This window comes from Silene latifolia, chromosome 6 (assembly GCF_048544455.1).
Source record: "Silene latifolia isolate original U9 population chromosome 6, ASM4854445v1, whole genome shotgun sequence".
In the NCBI taxonomy this organism is placed as follows: domain Eukaryota; kingdom Viridiplantae; phylum Streptophyta; class Magnoliopsida; order Caryophyllales; family Caryophyllaceae; genus Silene; species Silene latifolia.
In genome coordinates, this window is record NC_133531.1 from 118,678,226 (window position 1) to 118,699,624 (window position 21,399).

General features: G+C 37.4%; 1 pseudogene; it reads right to left on the minus strand.

Annotated features, from left to right (window-relative positions):
- Positions 1-21,399, minus strand: part of LOC141588559 (putative ABC transporter C family member 15) — a 65,789-nt pseudogene that overhangs the window by 31,637 nt on the left and 12,753 nt on the right.

Sequence of the window (21,399 nt, forward strand, 5' to 3'; positions counted from 1 at the left end):
CAACTTAGGATATATAACATACTAAGAAGTATATCATCTGTAATATGTGGAAATAATACGAAATCTATACTTTAATGATAACATTTTTACCATGAATTTAATTATATTATTTTCATAATTTTTTTTTAACTATTTCGCATAGGATCACACACCTAGCTTATGCAATTATTGATCTTTAAGAATATAGAATAAGTATTTTCACTAATCTAATTGTTTAAATCACACATTTTCAATTTTTTTTCTAACACGAATTTTAATATGAAATGGAGAAATCAATAAAATGTATAAATAAATGTAAAATATTTTTTTTTTCTGGTAAGATTTCGAAAAATGGTTAAAAATAACGTTGTGTTTTAGTCTTACTCAAATATTATGAGGCATAATAATCACCTATATTTGAGAGTTAAAAATATTTTGTTCTACTATTTATCAACGTAAAAAGCTAATTATTGATTTGCTTGTGTACTCACAATCTTTTTATATAACACCCGATTTTATTTTATTTTATAAATTTTCTATCTTAGTGTAGATATTATCATTATTAATGACAAATTAATAACCAATTTACGTATATTTAGCATCATTTTATTTTAAGTTATGATTTTGAAATAAATGAAGTTATTTATACTATCAGATGTCTTAAAATAATCATATTATAATATCACTAATATGTAATTGCCTTTATAATTATTTACGTGATTAATATTTGTATGTTTTTGTTGTAACTGAGGCGTGTCGTTAATACAAACTCCTTGTAAGAGATATCTAAGATAATATTTGAGAGACTTCAAATATATAAGAGCTCTCAAAGACAACACTTACCAAGATCACCAATCGAAAAAATGTTCTCTAGAGAGGGAGAGAGAAACAGCCGCCATCTCTAGGGCACAAGTTCCAAGGCAAGATGACTAAGAAAGCTGCATCAAAGATTAATAATATTCATCGTACAAAAACACCTGTCTCTAATCCTATTATTTCAGAGAAATCCAAAGTTGTGGGAAAGCCAGATGTTGAAGAAGGCCAAAATTACAAAAGTATTCACGAGGTAACAGGTATCCCCACGCTTAATTTCAATGAAGTGTGATTGAGGATTGTGATGAAGAATCGACGAGGATGATTCTCATGAGGACACTTGGTATCAAATTCATGGACGCAAAATCATTGAGATCCTTGATGAAGAACCGTAATTGCCGCAACTTCATCAAGAAGATGTTCAATCGAACTTGACTGGCAAGCAGCGGTTGTTGGATTTGTTGTTGGGGCAAACCCTCCATGGCGGAGTTCTTGAAGGCTTCGAAAAGGATATGGAACAAATATGTGATTGATAAAATCTCTTTCTTACCAAATGGGGTTTTCCTTGCACGTTTTCAAACTGAAGAAATAAAGCAGGCAGTGCTTGGGAGTGGATATTTCCTATTTGACAATAAACCTTTAATACTCAAGCCCTGGCAGCCAGAGATTGAACTTACCAAGGACGGGATTAAATGCATTTCACCTGGATTAGATTGCGAAACTACCCTTGAAGTTTTGGGGTAAGAGTCTTCCTAAATTAGCAAACCTGGTTGGTAACTATATCAAAAGTGACTCGCTCTTTGAATTGAAAACCAGATTAGGGTTTGCGAGTCATGGTTGAATTAAAATTAGGCCAAAGTTTCCCAAAGTCCATTAAATTCTTAGATGAAAATAAACAAGTTGTCTCTGTTGACATTGTTTATGAGTGGAAGCCTAGTTTGTGTACTAAATGCAAGCAGTTGGGGCATGAAAAAGATCGGTGCGAGAAGGAATAAGGCAAAGAACTAAAGCTAATATACCGTTGCTAAGGCTCTGTGGCACAAAAAGTGTGGCGGCCGATTACAAAGCTCTTTGTACAAATTGCTCCACCGATTGCAAATAGTTCTGAATCCCCTGTTGCAAAAAAAACAGCTGATGAGGATGAGAATGTTACTACCCCTATAACTAGGATCACCAATACTTCTTGTGGGACTATCTCCCCTGTAAAGACTAGGCAGGGGAGTGATGACAGCAGGAATATTTCAGCCTCTCCTCATCTCATGGAAGAATTGAAGGGAACTTGCAGCCCTAAGAAGGGAATTGGTGTGACTGGTAATGATCCCCCAAACATTAATCAATGAATTTTGGTTTTTGGAACGTGAGGGGGATGAATAAAGAAGTGAAGCAACGTTTTGTAAATAATTTTCTACATTCAAATAATATTGGCTTGTTTGGTTTATTGGAAACCAAAGTTAAAGCTAGTAATCTTCATAGTATTGTCAATAAAATTTTCTCAGATTGGAGTGTCTCTACCAATAATGCTTATCACCATGGAGGTAGAGATTGGGTGATATGGAAACCTCATGTGTTTGATGTTAATTTCATCAAATATGATGCCCAATTTATCCATGTTCAGGTGACAAATAAGCTCACTCTTATGCAATTCTACTATACAATCATCTATGCTTTTAATGGAGTGGGAGAAAGAGAGTCTTTATGGTTGAACCTCAAGCACATTGCAAGGAATATTACTGCTCCATGGGCTATTGGGGGGATTTTAATTGTGTTTTGCAGTCTTTGAAAGGCTAGGAGGAAATGTGACTCGAGGTGAGATAGAACCTTTCTATGTTGTATTCATGAGTGTGGAGTGATGGATATGCAAGCTACGGTGCTTTTTACACGTGGAATAATAAGCGCCACCAGAAACTCGGGTCTATAGTAGGTTAGATAGATCGATGGTTAATCAAGATTGGTTGGACCAATTCCCGAATATATGGCTAATTTCTTACCCGAGGGGTTATTTGATCATAACCCTTGTCTAGTGAGTAAAGGTAGCATGGGAGGAAATCAACACAAACCATTCAAGTACTTCAATATGTGGAGTCTTTCTTTGAGGGCTTTAAGGAAAGTGTATCTAATGTGTGGAGGCGGTGGGTATATGGAAACAAGATGTATAGAGTAGTTAAAAATCAAGATCTTTGAAATCGAGCTTAAGAAGATCAATAAAAATCATTTTCTCGATATTGAGAAAACAGTGATATTGCACGGCTTAGGTTAAAGCGATTCGGGAGGAGCTTCGACCAAACCCGGAGATTTGAGTCTAATGCGGCAGAATATGATGCACATCAAGATTATATCTCTCTGTATAATTGCTAAAATGGACTATCTTAAGCAGAAAGCCAAAGCTCATTGGTTGAAGGAAGGAGATTCTAACTCAGCTTATTTTCATGGAGTTCTTAAAGCACGAAGAAACAAGAACTTTATTTGTCAAATTACTGATCATAGGGATAAAACTCATAGTGATCAGGAAGGGATTCAAAATGCTTTTTTGAACTATTATACTATCTTCTTTGGGATCAAAACCTCTACTACTAAGGTTAATAAGTTCATAGTGAAGCGGGGGGAATATATGTACTTGATGCTCATAAAAGTATTCTTCTTTCCCCTGTCACCAAAGATGAGGTAAAAGAGGTAGTTTTCCATATTCCTGATGACAAGGCTCCTGGCCCTGATGGATATTCAAGCAAGTTCTTCAAGGATAGCTGGGACATAGTAGGAGAGGAAGTCAGCGATGCAATCTTGAACTTCTTTGACTCGGGGCTCATTCGAATCGATTAATGCTACTATGGTCACTCTAATTCCTAAAATCACTAGACCCACTAGTGTGCTTCAGTATAGACCTATACCTTGTTGTAATGTCATTTACAAGTGCATTTCCAAGATCATGTGCAATAGACTAGCTAGAATTCTACCTGATCTGATTGCTCAAAATCAGGGTGGATTCATACAAGGGAGGAGCATCATGGAGAATATACTTATTTGCCAAGATATCATCAGACTTTATGAAAGGAAGGCAGTTTCACCTAGATGTTTGTTCAAAATGGACCTCCAGAAGGCTTATGACACTGTTGAATGGGAATTCTTGGATCAAATGCTGAGTGCCCTTAATTTTCTGAGCAATTTAAAGGGTGGATAATGCAATGTGTCACAACAGCTAGTTATTCCCTCAATCTTAATGGCAATGTGTTTGGATTCTTTAAAGGAGAAAGAGGGCTGAGACAGGGTGGTCCCTTATCTCCTCTACTTTTTACAGTGTGCATGGAATATCTTTCCAGGATCCTTTCCTATTCTACTGGGGCAAATGATTTTAACTATCATCCAATGTGCAAACAAATGAAATCGACCCATCTTATGTTTTGCAGATGACCTACTTTTGTTTTGCAAAGGAGATTGCTCATCAATTATGACCATCCTCAGATCCTTTGCAACTTTTTCCAAAGCATCAGGTTTAAATATGAGTAAGGGCAAGTCTAATGCATATTTTAATGGAGTAAAGTCTGAGTTGAAACAGGATATCTTAAGGATCTCAGGTATGGTGGAGGGTTCTCTCCCTTTTAAATATCTAGGAGTTCCTATCAAAACCACAAGACTTAATGTAAATGACTGCAAGCCTCTCATTGATAAAGTTGTCCGGAGAATCGTAAATTTAGGAGCCAGGAAGCTATCCTATCTTTGGCGGTGATCTTGATTCAGTGTCCTTAAGACCCTTTACAATTCTTGGGCTAGTATCTTCATACTACCTCTTTGGTGTGATCAATAGGATTGAGGCTATTTGCGAAATTTTCTATGGGATGGGGGGTGGACTACCCGAGGTCACCTCTTGTCTCATGGGAAAAAATCTGAGACCTAAGAGTGAAGGGGGTTTAGGTCCGAATCGTGCCATTGATTGGAACAAAGCGGCCGTTGGAAAATTAGTCTGGTAGCTAGCTACCAAGCCTGATCATTTGTGGGTGAGGTGGGTCAACACAGTCTACATAAAAGGTAAGCCGTGGTTGGATTATAGTCCTTCTAGTAATTCTAGCTGGTCTTGGAGGAAAATATGCCAGATCAAATCCCTATACCAGGAATCCTATCAGCAGAATATCTGGACAATGGATATAGGGAAAGGATATTCGATTGCTAAAGGTTATGACTTTATCAGAAATAAGGGAGGAAGAGTTCAATGGCACAGTCTAATCTGGACCAAGTACACGTCCCCCAAACATGGTTTCATAGCCTGGATTTACTTTCACAAAGCCTTTAAAACCAATTTCAAAATGCATAAATTTGGGATTGGTGATGATGATACTCGCTACGATCGTGGGATGGACTCGAGACGAAATCCCACTTATTCTTTGAATGCGAATATAGCTCCAGGATAATTGCACTCATTGGAAATCAGATCAGGGAGATCATACCTGCAAACAATCATACTGAATGGCGTAAGCGTTTATCCGGCTCAGGGATACGAAGAGAGGTCATAAACGCTCTGGTAAATGCCTCAATTTATGCCATATGGAGACAACGGAACCAGTGCAAGCATAATCTTGTGTTGCTTAAGCCGGAAAAAGTAACAAATGGGATTATTAATGAGGTTACGAATCGTACCTTAAGTTTTCAGGAGCAATTGGGAAGAAGAGATAGAGAGCTGATTGAGAGATTGCAGGCTTACAATGGATGAGGATGAAGATGATGGATGAGCAGTGGAGGAGTCTTAGGATGTTGGTGAGATTTGTCCAGAAATCTGGTTTTGTTGATAAGATTCTAGACATGTCGGTAGTGCTGCTCAATTTTGTTGGGCTGCGTTGTTTTTTGGTTAAGTCTTAAGAGAGTCGGGTCGGGTCATCTCTCCCCGTCATTTCTTGTATGGTGACGTTTTTATTATTAATACACTTACATTTTACCGAAAAAAAGACAACACTTGAGAGACCCAAAATATTCTGAGTTGATAAGTAAGTTTAAAGGATAATCATATTTATAATCATAAAATCATCCCACGCTATGATAATTTTCTAATGTAGGACAATTCAACTATTTTTACGTACTATATTCATAACACCTCTATTATTTTTCAATGTAGAACGAATAATATACTCAGAAATACACCATATGTTTCGAACCTACTTTGACATCCAACCCGATTTAACAATAAGCAAATACTATACTATCTACTAATATTTGTACGTTTTTTTTTCTGTTTTTTTTATCATAATTAAAATGTGTGCAAATGATATGAAACCAATACTCTAATGATAACATTTTTTTTACCACGAATTTAATTATATAATTTTCATACTTTTTTTTACGATGTTTTTTGTCAAATGGTATGAGTTTTTATATAAAAATTATAAATTTCACTTAAATATAATTTAGAAAATATATATCATATTTTGGAGATGGTGATACAAACTTCCAAGATATTTCTAAGACAATACTTAAGAAACTTAAAAGATTTGGGGTTAATACCTATGTTATAGGGATGTCTCTTGTTTATATATAATCATATGATCACCCAACTTTATGCTAATCTTCGATGTGAGACAATTTTATTATTTATACGTAGTATATTTACCTCACCAACATTATTTTTCGTGTGGGACATATAACATACTATGAAATAGAGGTAACATTTGCAAATTATATGGAATTTATACTTTAATGATAGCATTTTTTACTACGAATCTAATTATATTATTTTCATAATTTATAAATAATGGTTTTTTGTCAAATGAAATGTAAGAGTTTTCATGTAAAAAAATAGAAACATGACTTGAATATAAATTAGGAAATATATACTATATACTATATACTATATACTATATACTATATATTATATGATTATATATAATGCGTGTTTTAATTAAATAACAATCTTGAGTAAAATCCCATTTTTTATATCAGAAGAGCATGTATTTCTAAAGACCAATTTTAATTATGACCCATCTTAATTGTTTCCATTTACATTGCTGCCTAAATTTCGCTGTTCTTTGGCGTTTAAGTATGATTGAAAAAGACAAACTGCTGAGCACTCCCGAGCCTTCGAGAGTTTAAGGCACTACTAGTGAACTGTACATTTCTTAATTGTGCTTATTCTTATTTCAGAGATGTTTGATGGAAATGCTATCTGAGAAGACGGTGGTGTATGTAACACGCATCAGTTGGAATTCCTGGATGATCAAAAGTGGTAAGTGAAGATACATACAGGCTAAGAAAGCATTGGCCAGCAGCGATCTCCAAATGGTGGAAAAAATGGCTTCTGGTAAAGAAAACACATATGTTTTCTTCTTGTGAATCGACTCTTCCAACAAAGATGAAGCATTTTCTGCAGTCTCTGATTCCGGAACAGGTGGGATATCTGATAACTCAAGCAACTGCATTCTACCAACTCTAAAAAGTTGATTAAGCCAAGAAAACGTAACTTTGCTCCAAATACCTAAGTTAGTAAACGAAGATTCCTCCTTCACAAGACTTTTAACTTCTGGAGGGAGCAGTGATTTCTCATGTTCATGCTCATACCTCCTCTTACCCCCACAAATCGACAACACTCTGTTGCAGCACAGAAGAACAGACAATGGCAAACCCAAGAGATCAATAAAACCGGCCTTAGGGAAGTCGAGATTGTTAAGATTAGAGAGGGTGAATAGCATAGAAGGGAATTGTATTATTGATAGTTGTGAATCTTAGGATAACAATACATTTATTTATAGTACCGAAATCCAAACCCTAATACAGTAAACCCTAATGGTAGCTGATCTTAATGGGCCTAATATCCTAATACAATCCCGCAATCGTAAATGCAGTACGTAGTACGAACTTAACGATTGGAGAAATACAAAGAAAAAATATAAAAAGAAAAAAATGAAATGTTCAATCTTCATCTTTTTCGACCTAATCATCTTCGTCTTCGAAAAGTGGTAAGATAACGAGTATAAAGACTTGCTAGAAATTTCTTCGAACAAGAACGTTATGTTTTTCGGACTTGTCGAAAGTATTAATTAATTTGCAGGAACCCTAATCGAACCTCACAAATATCAATAAAACGGAAAATTATCCATTAATTTAAAGATTTGGAGAACGTCAAACTTTTCGAACTCCAAATAAATCAATTTGGGTACCACCGTGAACGAAATCGAAGATTTTTAATTAAGTTTCAAAGAAAAGATTTTTTTTTTTTTTTTTTTTTTGAAGAAAGCATTGAATCCCTGGGAAAATATAAACTTGTACGGGCTGATATCATATCCGCAAGGAAAAGGAGATTCTTTAAAGGGTGCATGTGTGATATACATGTCCACCTCTAAATTTTGCTGTAAAAGAAGGACCCAGTAGCAAAATAGAATAGCTACACAACAAGAACGCCGCCATACTACCATTATTAATTAGGCTTCTGAAGAATGCAGGAACAAATGAAAAGTTTTGTATTTTTTTTAATAAATAATTTTTAAAGCATAGGTAATGGAATCCCGCCGGTGGGCATTACATATTGTCGCCCACCGGCAAGAAAGCGGAAAACGATTTGCTTAGAGTCCTCAAGAAAGAGGCTCTGATCCCAGGTGAAGATTAGAGAGGGAGAATTGCATAGAAGGGAATTGTATTATTGATAGTTGTGAATCTTAGGATAACAATACATTTATTTATAGTACCGAAATCAAAACCCTAATACAGTAAACCCTAATGGTAGCTGATCTTAATGGGCCTAATATCCTAATACAATCCCGCAATCGTAAAGGCAGTACGTAGTACGAACTTTACGATTAGAGAAATACAAAGAAAAAATATAAAAAGAATAAATGAAATGTTCAATCTTCATCTTTTTCGACCTAATCATCTTCGTCTTCGAAGAGTGGTAAGATAACGAGTATAAAGACTCGCTAGAAATTTCTTCGAACAAGAACGTTAAGTTTTTCAGACTTGTCGAAAGTATTAATTAATTTGCAGGAACCCTAATCAAACCTGTCAAATATCAATAAAATGGAAAATTATCCGTTAATTTCAAGATTTGGAGAACGTCAAACTTTTCGAACTCCAAATAAATCAATTTGGGTACCACCGTGAACGAAATCGAAGATTTTTAATTAAGTTTCAAAGAAAAGATTTTTTTTTTTTTTTTTTTTGAAGAAAGCATTGAATCCCTGGGAAAATATAAACTTGTACGGGCTGATATCATATCCGCAAGGAAAAGGAGATTCTTTAAAGGGTGCATGTGTGATATACATGTCCACCTCTAAATTTTGCTGTAAAAGAAGGATCCAGTAGCAAAATAGAATAGCTACACAACAAGAACGCCGCCATACTACCATTATTAATTAGGCTTCTGAAGAATGCATGAACAAATAAAAAGTTTTGTATTTTTTTTAATAAATAATTTTTAAAGCATCGGTAACGGAATCCCGCCGGTGGGCATTACATATTGTCGCCCACCGGCAAGAAAGCGGAAAACGATTTGCTTAGAGTCCTCAAGAAAGAGGCTCTGATCCCATGTTAAGATTAGAGATGGAGAATTGCATAGAAGGGAATTGTATTATTGATAGTTGTGAATCTTAGGATAACAATACATGTATTTATAGTACCGAAATCTAAACCCTAATACAGTAAACCCTAATGGTAGCTGATCTTAATGGGCCTAATGTGGACAAGGTAAATTTACATCCACGCGAGAATATGTGATTTAAAGTCGCCACTAAATTTTTAAATGGAATTTAGAAACCAAGTAGTGATTTAGGTTCATTGGAGTTTACGTGTTAGGAAGTTTGATTAAATTCTTTAATTAACATCCAACCCCGCCCGTTGTAATAACGATCTCTACTAATTGAAAACAATGGCTATATTGGCTATGAGTTCATATATGCAATCGTTGTTTTAAAACCCTGGCACGTGACATCAATTTTATGTCGGTTTAATCCAATTAAACTTCGTCGAGTTATTTAGCATGTGAAGTTCATTATCTATTCTAGTAAACAAACAAAAAAGGAGACAGAGAAAAAGGTTTACTTATCTTTAGCATAAGATAGATTAGCAAACATTAGTTGCATAAAAATTACAAACCAAGGAGGGCACGCATAACGAGGTTGGCCGAGACCTATTCGGTCAATTTGGGATTGTACAAGACCTATTTTAAGTCAAGTCGGGTTTTATTCATGTGACATGTAGTGAACAATCAAGTTAGATTAAGTTATTTCATAATTAATCTGATTAAAACAAACACGCAATCTCCGCTTTAATTATTTCATAACTAAATTAGACATGTGAGTTAATAAAAAAAGATTTCATCTTTTATATGTTAACATGCCAAAAATATCAGATCTAAATAAATTCTAAGATAGATCTAAAAAAGAACATAATTAAACAAGTTCCATGCTTAATTGAAATAAACATGCGATATGTGCAACAAGATCGTCAGAAATCGTTCTAATTCCTAACAGAAAACAAATCCACATATAATATAAGCCATCCATCGGCATTAACAACAACATATGATATCTCATCCTCCTTCGTACATAAATTATATCATAATAATATCGAAATCAACATGCAAACGAGTTTATTAATGATATAAACAATATATGATAATAATTGAAGAAAACGAAATAAAGAAGGAAAAAAGAGAAAGGGATTATTTCACCCTCAACCTACATGTATCTTTGACAAATTCTTCGTCTCATAATCGGTTGTAGATATTGTTTTGAGGGGCCGCCTTCGACGAGTTTGTTTGCAAAACCGAAATCTTCTTAGAAAATAAAGGTTGATTTTGTTTTTAGCTTTGTGAATTCGTTACTAATCCGATTTTAGATACGAAAGATGTTTTAGAAACCTAAGAGAGTCTAGTTTTCAGATCTAGGATTTAGGTAAGGTGGTTTTAGGGTTTTAGGCACGAAATTTTAGGGTTTGTGTCTCGGTGTCTAGTGATTTGGTGAGGGTTTGAACTTTGAATTGTATTAGTTTTCCATGTTTTTGAATGAAGGATGAATGAAGGGTAGTTATAGTGAAAGGCTTACTTGGGGAAGGATTTTGGTGGATTGGACGGTTCACACAAAAAAAATAAAGAGTATTTTCCAATTTTTAAACTCCTTCCAGATTCAGATACATTCTCTTAACAAAAGAAAAGATATCGATTAAATTATGGAAAGTAAGGAAGTCTTACTCTCACACATTTGGAATAAGCAATGTGAACGTGATTTAAGAGCTTATTTTAATGAGTTGTAATTTCTAAAAGATAAATTTATCAGGTATGGAAAAGATACCAACAAATATTTTACCTTAAAGAAAGATTGGATTGAAATTAGGAAAGTGGAATAAACTCTTTTTGGCAGTTTGCGTGGTCCAAAATTTTGGAGGCTTTTTATGGTTATTTTCTGAGTTACAAGCTCCTAAAATAATATTAATTAGTCTTATTAATATTATAGATAGGTTTCCTACTAGAATTGGAAGGTTTGGATTGAATTTATGGAAGGAAGAATAACAACTTCTTAGAAGTTGTAATTCACGGTTTCGGCAATGAATTAGGAGTAGTATTTGACTGATATTTTTAACTGGATAAGGCTTAGTGGGTAGGCTTGAGTGTCTATTTTCGATAGGTGTTGGTTCAAGCTCGAACTTCGAGGCCCAGGGTAGGTCGATCCGACCGTAAGTGAGCAAAGGTCGAGGCTCGGACTCGGTTTGGGTAGTTGTGTCGATGGGAGGCATAATGTGGGTTAAAAATGGTAGGTTAGGTTGTGAGCAAGGATATTTGAAAACTAGACTCTCTGTAGATAAAAATGGGTTAGAAATATTTCTGAAAATCGGGTCAAAATGAGCTCAAAATCGAGCTCCAAATCGAGCTGTTCGAGCTAGAAATCGTAACGAAACTCGAGTTTTTCTAATTGAGATTTAAAATGCAATTTAAAATGATTTTTCAAATCAAAATAAACTAAATTAAGAAAAAATAATATTTATTTTATTTTTAATAAAAATAAATATGGGTAAATAAATTCAAATTAAGGTAAAATAAAATGAATTCATTTGAAATGTGAAAACTAATTTAAAATTTCATTTAAATTAATTAAATTCCTCGTCGATGACGCCCATTCTACATCGAAAATGAGCAAGGAATAATGACTAAGTCGAACAATTGTGTACATGTTGTCCTATCATCATCGGGTGTCGGTCGGGATTTCTATAGATGCCAATATCGACAGATCCGGGTATCTACAGAGCCCCCACTTTGACTGAGGCTTGGACAAGGCGCTAGTCAAAGTATACCCCAAGTCCAATGACCTTATTATTCCGCGGGTCGTTTAAGGTCCATTAGACCACGTATATAAGCTCGTCAGCCATAAGAAGAGATCATACCTGAAACTCTGTGGGGATTTGTTTCTCCCGCTTCTGATTGGTTGTCTTCGACCTTGGTATTTGAATAAATGGTGGGTTGAGCCTTATTCTCAGGCACCTACGTATCCGTTTGTGACGGAACCAAACCCGCAATCGTAGTTCAGCATTGAAGGGCGCACATTTCTTGCTAGTATGCCTGGGTGAATGGATTTATTTCCAAAAAGATAATTGTTGCTTCTGTTGTTGACGGAGATTTTCGATTTTCTTGAAGTAGGTCTCTAAAGCCTACGACTTTAAAGCCGCCAGTTGAAATGTTTCCTGCTATATTAGGAAAGGCACATGCAGCAATAACAATCACATAAAGCATGTAATTGGATCTTTGATCCTTGAAATTGAAAGGTTTGAAATATTTGAAATGTTTGAAATGAAACTCTGCTGGGGAGTTGTAATAAAATTGTTTTCTACGGGCGTTCGACCCGAGATTTGAAAGTTGGTAACCCGCTGGGGATAAAAATATTTTTGGATCATCGATCTTTGAAAAATGATTTTAGGCCTTAGGCCTGTAATTTTGAAAATGTTGGGTCATTGACCCGATCTATCGTCGAACATGAGATTTTGACTCCGACACGACTCAAGAAATTGAAATGGGCTTAGCCCGTGCTTATGACTCATAAAATGTGCAAGCTTATACTTAAATATTGACTCGCTGGGGTTGAAAAATGTAGATTGGACGATTCGACGCCCGAACAGAAATTGGAAAACTCGCGAAAACACGCGACTCGAGGAGGAAGAGGGGTGGCGGCCCGCCCGACCTGGCTTGGCGCGCGTCCGAGGCCCACACGGCCTCCATGTATGGTAACTCTTGGAGTTTTCATAAACGGATCCCTTTGTTTCCTATATAAAGGGGATCAAGGCTTTCATAATTGCATATCTTTTGCAACTTTTCTTCTCAATCTTTTTCACAAAAAATTCCTCAAACATGAGTTCACTAATTGGAATTATGAAGGGTTGGGCTAATGATTTTAGAAAACATGATGCCCAAATACTTGTGGAGATGGGGATTCAAAAAATCCTTGTCTTTAGACAAATTTCTCCTGAAAATGCTTTCTTAGACGAATGCTTGAAAACATGGGATCCTACCCATCATGTCCTTACCTTTCCCAAAGGGGAAATTTGCCCTCTTCCTGAGGAATTTACCATTCTAGGAGGGTGGAACCCTTCTCAAGAGCCTGCTATCCCGTATTCTTACCAAGATGGGAAACAAAATTCCGTGACTACCTCAACATATCTCGTTCTGAGGTTGACAAAATCATTGATGGAGGGCGAGTTAACCTACTTATCTTAGCTTCGAAGTTTAAGGAGACGAATGATCCCAAAATCGCTACTGTTTACCGACGACGGGCATTTGGGCTTATTTTGCTTCACCTTTATTGTTTTGAAGGTAGCATGAATGACTTATCGGGCCAGGGTCAAGCCCGTCTAATTTGGATTATTGAGCAGATGGGAAATGGTTTAAACCCAGCTTGGGTTGTTCTTGCCGAAACCATAAGAGGATTGGATGCTCGGAAACGCAATCCCCCCTTGCCATATCCTGGATCAACCCGAATTCTTCAGGTTTGATTTTTTTTGTTTTTTTTTTTTTTTTCTGCCACCGCCTCCTTTCTTTTCAGCGGGCTTTCCATTTTTTTTTGATGTCGAGTTTTTGGCAGGCCTGGCTCTTCGAGAGGATTGGATTGATTGATAAACCAACTTCAAAGAAGTATCGAGTGAGTAGGTTTCCTTCTCGAACACCCAGATGTGGATTTGGTATGACCGCAAGCTATTGGCATGATCTGATAACTATTGGAGCTGGGTCCCATATTCGTTGGACTTTGCCATGGCTATCATTGGACTCGCTTACAGGCCTCTCTGATATGGATAAGACTAGGTATACTAACTTACTGGGTTTTGATCATTTGACCTATATTTATCCGGACCGAGTACTTCGCCAATTCGGTCGTCGATAGATTGTCCCTAAGATTGAGGCTGCTAGAGGCCCAATCTTTGATGTTAGCCGTTCTAAGTGTCAAAGTTGGTTGCGGGCTTGGCATTCACGGACCATTTGTCTTATGGTCAAACCCGCAGAGATAACATGGGTTTCTAATGCTTATTCGGCATGGACTACTAAGAAATGCTTCGAGATTCGCAAGAAATTGCAGAAAGATGATGTTCGAGCTTGGGAGTATTGCCAAGAGGAACTAGAGAACCAGGCCTATTTCAAGGATGTTTTTCCGACACTGGATAAGACCGAAGCTGAGACTGGTGAGGGTTCTAAGACTGACCCTAAGACTTCGAGTGTTTGGCAAAGATTGGGTTCATCAACCACAATTGGGCCGACACTAGATGACAGGCTCGGCCCTCGACTGAGTGTGAGAGACCGACTAGGCCCGCGGGAAGAAGATGTGGGTCCTCCGGCGAAACGGGCCAAAGTGAAGATGGGTGAGACATCGTCTCGCGGTGATGGGCCGCGCGGCCCGGGTTGTAGCTAGGCTTAAGACTTAGTCTTGGCTATTTTACTATTATTTTTTATATTTTGTTGTGTGTTTTCCTTCTCGTTTAAGTGATGAGCTTCGCTCGGAAATAAAAGTTGTAATGGGTTTCGCCCGGAATTAGAAATAAATAAAAGAATATTATTTATTAAGAATCCCCAATTTCTGCATTCAAAAAATTTCATTTTTGTATTACAAAATTGATGTTTCGGTTGTACTCTTATCAAGAGTTGCCTACGTATCTGCTTGCGCAGAACCCAACCGAGTCCGTAGTTCTGGTTAGAAAGGTACTTAATGCAGTGTCGGCAAATACCGAAAACTTATGATTTATTCTATATGCATTGCAATTTCAAATATGATTTCATAACATTTGAGAATGAGGTCCCTTTTCAAGGGTAGTACTTCTTCAGTTGATCTAAGTTTGTTGGGTTTGCAAAGTCATTTCTATCCAGATCTGTCAATCGAACGGCTCCACCCGACAAAATCTTCTTGACCAAATATGGGCCGGCCCAATTTGGTTTGAATTTACCCCTCGGGTCTACCGGTAACAATGCACGCACGGATTTCAAGACCAAATCTCCTTCTTTGATTCCTCGGGATTTGACCTTCTTATTAAAGGCCCTCTCTATCCTCTTCTGGTAGAGTTGTACATGATATAAAGCATTTAAACGACGCTCATCGAGCATTACTAGAGAATCATATCGGGCTTGGACCCAATCCGCTTCCGGGACCTCACTTTCAAGTAGGATTATTAGAGACGGTATTTCTAACTCGACTGGTTGAACCGCTTCCATCCCGTACACCAAATAATATGGGGTTGCCCCCGTTGCTGTCCTTATTGAAGTCCTATACCCCCATAATGCAAAGGGTATCTTCTCAGGCCATTCCCGATAATTATCGTCCATTTTCCTTAGAATAGTTGCGACAGTCATGTTGGCAGCTTCTACCGCACCATTTGTCTGTGGGCAATAAGGTGATGATTTGTGATGTTTGTTCCTATACTTCTGAAGTATATGTTCGGTTTCAGCTTGAAAATGGGTACCATGGCCACTTATGAACTCGTGTGGGACACCATATCGGCAAATAATGTCATTCTGAATGAACTTTGCCACTTGTTTTGCATTGAGAACCTTATAGGATTTAGCTTCTACCCACTTCGTGAAGTAGTAAATGGCAACTAAAATATAGCAATTCCCCTGGTTGAAAATGGCCAGGGAGATGTCATAGTGTACAACATCGAAGGAGGTACATATTTCCGACAGTCCGCTTCCATCGTGGTCCAACAGTAACCCAATCTCATGATTTTCCGGGCTAACATGTGTATGTTCATGTGTGGCCCACATTCTCCGTCATGAACTTCTTCCATAACCTTCTCGGAAGTTGAATTATCGATACATCGTAAAAGAACTCCTTGGCCGGTCTTTTTGTATAACTGCCCGTCATCGGTCTTGATAAATTGGGCCGCCAACATTCGAAGGGCCCGCTTTCCTCGTGTATCGACTGTCTGAACGGTACTCTCCCGTCTCTTTGTATTTTAAGATGGCGGTATACCAAGGATCGGTTTCACTTTCCTCGGGATTGTCGATTGCATTCACGTATGATGGTGCGGATCTCCTTTCCACACAAATGGGCATACTATCCATATGCTCGGGAATATTGATTAAGGCTGCCAATTTTGATAATGCATCGGCAAATTGATTTTCATCTCTCGGAAGATGAACATATTTGACATCATCAAAGAATCATTCCAATTCCTCGATCCTCATTTGATAAGGAGCCAAACTTTCACTTTTGATTTTCCAGGACCCGGTTACTTGATTAATTACCAAAGATGAGTCCCCGTGCACTAGAAGTCGTTTCACGCCCAGGTCTAGAGCCTACGCAAACCGAGCAAACATGCTTCGTATTCGGCGGCATTGTTGGTGACATTGAAGTCCAATTTGATTGAGACTGGCACATGTTCACCTGTTGGGGAAATGAGGAGAATTAAGACTCCATATCCCATGTAGTTGGATGCTCCATCGAAATATAGGTCCCACATGTCATCTTCGATATGGATTACGTTCTCATCGGGAAATGACCAACTGTCGATTGCCTCGGTTTCTTCAATTAGATTTTCGGCAAGGAAATCGGCCACTACCCCTCCTTTTATAGCTTTTAAGGGTACGTATTTGAGGTCGAATTCGGATAGCATAAGGGTCCATCTTGACATTCTACCATTTAGTACCGGTTTTTCAAACAAGTACTTGATCGGATCTATTTTTGAATAAATGCTAACACTGTAGTTAAGCATGTAGTGCCTTAACTTCTTTGTGGCCCAAACCAAAGCTAAGCATGTCTTTTCAAGTGGAGTATATTTCACTTCATATTCTAAGAACTTTTTACTAATGTAGTAGTGTAACACCCCCATTTATCTAGGAGCCTTTAGCTAGACTTTCCCAAATAAATAGGACTGTTACCATCTCGGTTTCCCGAGGTAAATGATACAAATCAAAACAAACCAAAGTACTTTAATAACTTTGACTGAAATAATGGTTTTATTACATTGCCAACCGAATAAATTTAAACCTTATCATTACAATATACTACGCAGCGGAAATTACATAAATAAAATTGTATAAGTCAACTAAGTGATCTAGACATCACTATGGTCCAAATCAAGCTCACGTCCCAATGCTCCCAAGTCAGCTAATCTTTGGTACCTGTCAAATCTGCTCCCCATTATGGTTCATCACAGGTGTTCACGAATACACTGTCAACCACGAGGTTGAGTAGGAAACTAAACAATGAATAAAAATACAGCAACCTGCAATTAGATTCCACAATCGCATTTCGTCCACTTCCCACCACGGCACACACCCACTTCTAGACACACAGTCATACTCCACTTCTAGACACACAGTCATACTCCAGGACACACAGTCCAATGGACACACAGTCCCGCCTCAGACACACAGTCTGGATATAATGGACACACAGTCCCGCCTCAGACACACAGTCTGGATACACACAACTCATCCCCCAACTCCAACAACAATCAATAATAATGATAGTCTCAGTAATATAACCAAACCAACATGATATAGAATAATGGCATAAGACAGAAAAACCAGCTGGGCAATAAAATATCGTTGTAACCAGTTAAACTCCTCCTTCACCAATCCACCACAATATACAATTAATTCATCTTTTAGCAATAACAGAAATAAGACAAGATTGAGTAGTTTCTTACCTTGCAGCAAATATAATCCAATAGCAAATCCAATTAACGCAATCTACTAAAAGTATTCTTCAAGAAACACGTTCCACAAGTCCGTCACCTAAAGATAAATAATATATTTATAACTTAATTATTAATTATCCAATACATTATCATAATTTAATCGATTACAATTTATTTACTTTATATTATTATCTCGTGTAAAATATTACGTAACCAACCCGTCTTAATAAATAAACAATTAAAAACTATTGTAAACCCACTAATCAAACCACGTCATCCGCACACCCCAAACACACCTCCTATACGGTTTTATCCCGTGTACCTCACCCCTTACACTCTCCATACACGACATCACCGACCACCTAGCACCACCACACAGCCTCCACCTCCTAGCCCGCACCACGACGTATCCCGACAACCACTAACCACCAGCCTAGCCGTCCCCTACCACTCACAACCTCACGCCCTAGCAACAACAATCACGAACAAAACCAATTACCGAAAACCCGACATACACAAACACCGTGTAAAGAACCCCTCACCAACACCATCACAGCCACCATTACCACCTCCGGCCACCACCGTTGATACCACTGTCTCACGGTGACTCCAGGGGTAGTCCCTAACCCCTAGTACAGCCACAAACTCAACCGTGATTCTCGTCCTAACCCAGCCGCGACAATTCCCCTGCTCTCCCCTGTTTGCGCGAAATCCCGGCCACCACCAACGCCAACCACCACCAGCCACCCTAACGACACTCCCACCGTGGTCGACCGAACCTCCAGGAACCAACTCACCCTAACCCAGGTCAAGTCAGTGGCGATTAAAGGTTCGAGTCCCCTAATTACTAACCCGACACACTACCGCATCCACCACCTATTCCACCCCTAATAATCACCCACGGTCAGCCATCAACGGTCAGAGAAGGGTCGTTTCCAACCACGGTGTTCCAAGGTCCCCCTGTGGTCAAGGTCACGGCTGATAGGTGTTTGCTACGGTGGTCAAACCACTCGGTCAATATGCTAGTTTAATTAGTTTATAAAAATTGTGAGACGATCTTACCTTGTATCGCTAATTGCTCTTCCGTCTTCTAAATCTCCTTCTCTTCTTTTATGAATTATTTTTCAGATTTATTAAGTATTTATAGTCTAGGTTTAGGGAGTATATGGGGATAATTGAGAAACTATTGCCTTTTTAATTATTATTAGGAATTACCAAATTATTATTATATTTATTATTATTATTATTTTATTATTAAATCCCGCTTTAAATCCCGACTACTACTCATACTAGGCCTAATATAATCAGCCCATATCTATATCATACGACCCAAGGCCTTATCACAAGCTAAACCCAATTCCCGACTATTTTATTATTTAATTACCGTCTTTCTCGCAACCATTATTAGAAATCTCATTAATTAATTATTTAAATTACATAAATTATTTTCATTAATTATTATTAAATTACGGGGTATTACAGTCTTCCCTCCTTAAGGCGAACTTCGTCTCGAAGTTCGCCCACAACTACTACAACAACATTTATAAATATAGCAACTGAGTCTCATTCCACTTATCATCATTGCAACATAATTAACTTACTTAATCATTAGCAAACCATATCGTACTCATCAAAATGTATCACAAAATAAACTTAAAACATGAGGTGTCACATTCTACCCTCCTAAAAATAAACTTCGTCCCGAAGTTCGGAACTACTAATATTTTATTAAAATAACTAACAACTTTAAATACTTAAGTAAATGATAAAACTATAATCCTCTCAATGAATCCTAGTTACCCTTCTCCCCATTCCCTTGTACTGTACTAGTTGTCCCAAATGTTTTTCCACCATTTCTCCGATCACCTCCATTGTCTTGTCTATTGTTATAGCTTTTCTGGGTACTCCATTGCCCTAGATTCCTATTGCTCCCAATACTTGGTAACGGGGTTTGATAGTTCCTTTGGTTTCCACTTCTATAGCCTCCATTTCCATTGTTGTACCTTGCTGGTGTTCTACATTCTCTTGCCTTGTGTCCGTACTTGCCACTTGTGTAACATACTTGCTTTCCTGCAATACCACCTCCACTGCCAGCTCCTATGCTCTCATCATACCCAAATCCACCATATGTCCTTTTTCTTCCCTCATCACTCACAGCCTCAGTCTTCCTTTTCTCCCCTTTTTCTTTCTTCCCTTCCTTCTCCTTCTTCTCTTCCTTTAACATGTCAGCAATCCTCTCTGCGTGCCCAGCTCGCTGGTAAACATCATCCATAGTACTCGGCTGACCAGCTGCAAGCCTCTTCTTAATAGTGGTTGTTAACCCTTTTTCAAACCTGAGTGCCAACATCTCATCACTATAATTCAAATCAGCTGCATATTCTGATAATTTCATAAACCTATTATAATAAGTCTCTACCGTCATCTCCTCAGTTATCTTGAAAGAATCAAACTCAGCTCTCATCTTACTCCTAATATGTTCTGGTACAAATACAGCTCTCATATTCTCCTTGAAACCCCTCCAAGAGATAAAAGGTTCATCACTCTCCCTCCAAGCTTCCCTTATGCCCTCCTTATTACGATTCCACCACAAACCCGCTTTTCCCCTCAAATAGTAAGCAACTTGGTCTACTTGAAGCTCCGCAGGACACCCTAACAACTCAAAAAGATTATCAAACTCCCTATGCCAATCTCCTAGTAAGGATGGTTCACCTAATCCGTCGTACTTCGTCGGGTTATGTCTTGCAATATTAGCACTCATCTTTGCTGGATCCTGAACTGACCCTTTAGCCTTCAGAGCCGCAGTCAAAGCCTCACTCATAGATATCAAACGGTCAATCTCCTCTTGGGATATGGTAGAGGGTGTAGGTGTAGATCTCTTTGGAGGCATGGTTCTATAAAAGTAAAACAAGACAACATAAGCTTCTACCCGAGGAAAGATGGCTTAACATTTTTAAATATTCTATACTTACAAAAATAAGGTGTGGTCAATTCTATCCTTTCTTACCGTTTCTTAGGTCCTTCTATCATCACTCCCACCTCCCAACTATCATAGGTTAATAACTGATAAAATATTTATATTAAACTTTTGGTAAAACTCGCGTTTTTCGAGAATCAACGTCAAGCTGTAACTTTCAAAAATCACTATTAAATAACCGTTACATTATACATTGAGTTTTTATACTTTCCAGAAAATATAAAGAGTTTTCAAATTATGAGAAAACGTATTAAGCCCAAATCTCGAATAATCATTTTATAAAGATTTTTACAATTCAGTGGATCGAAACAGAAACTGATCAGCAACTTGTCAAAAACTTGGGTCAACTTGTAAAAATCACTATTAATTGTCAAAAATTTACCTTGCAACGTGCCTTATCAATTTAGAAACATATTTGAATCATTTAAACAGTGGAGTTAGAATTAGGCAAAAATCTCAAGCTAAAATTAAATGAGAAATTTTACAAAATCGTTTGTCTAAAACTTAACTGTACAGGAATATTCCGACCACTGTCTACTAAATTATTTATTTCTTCCAAA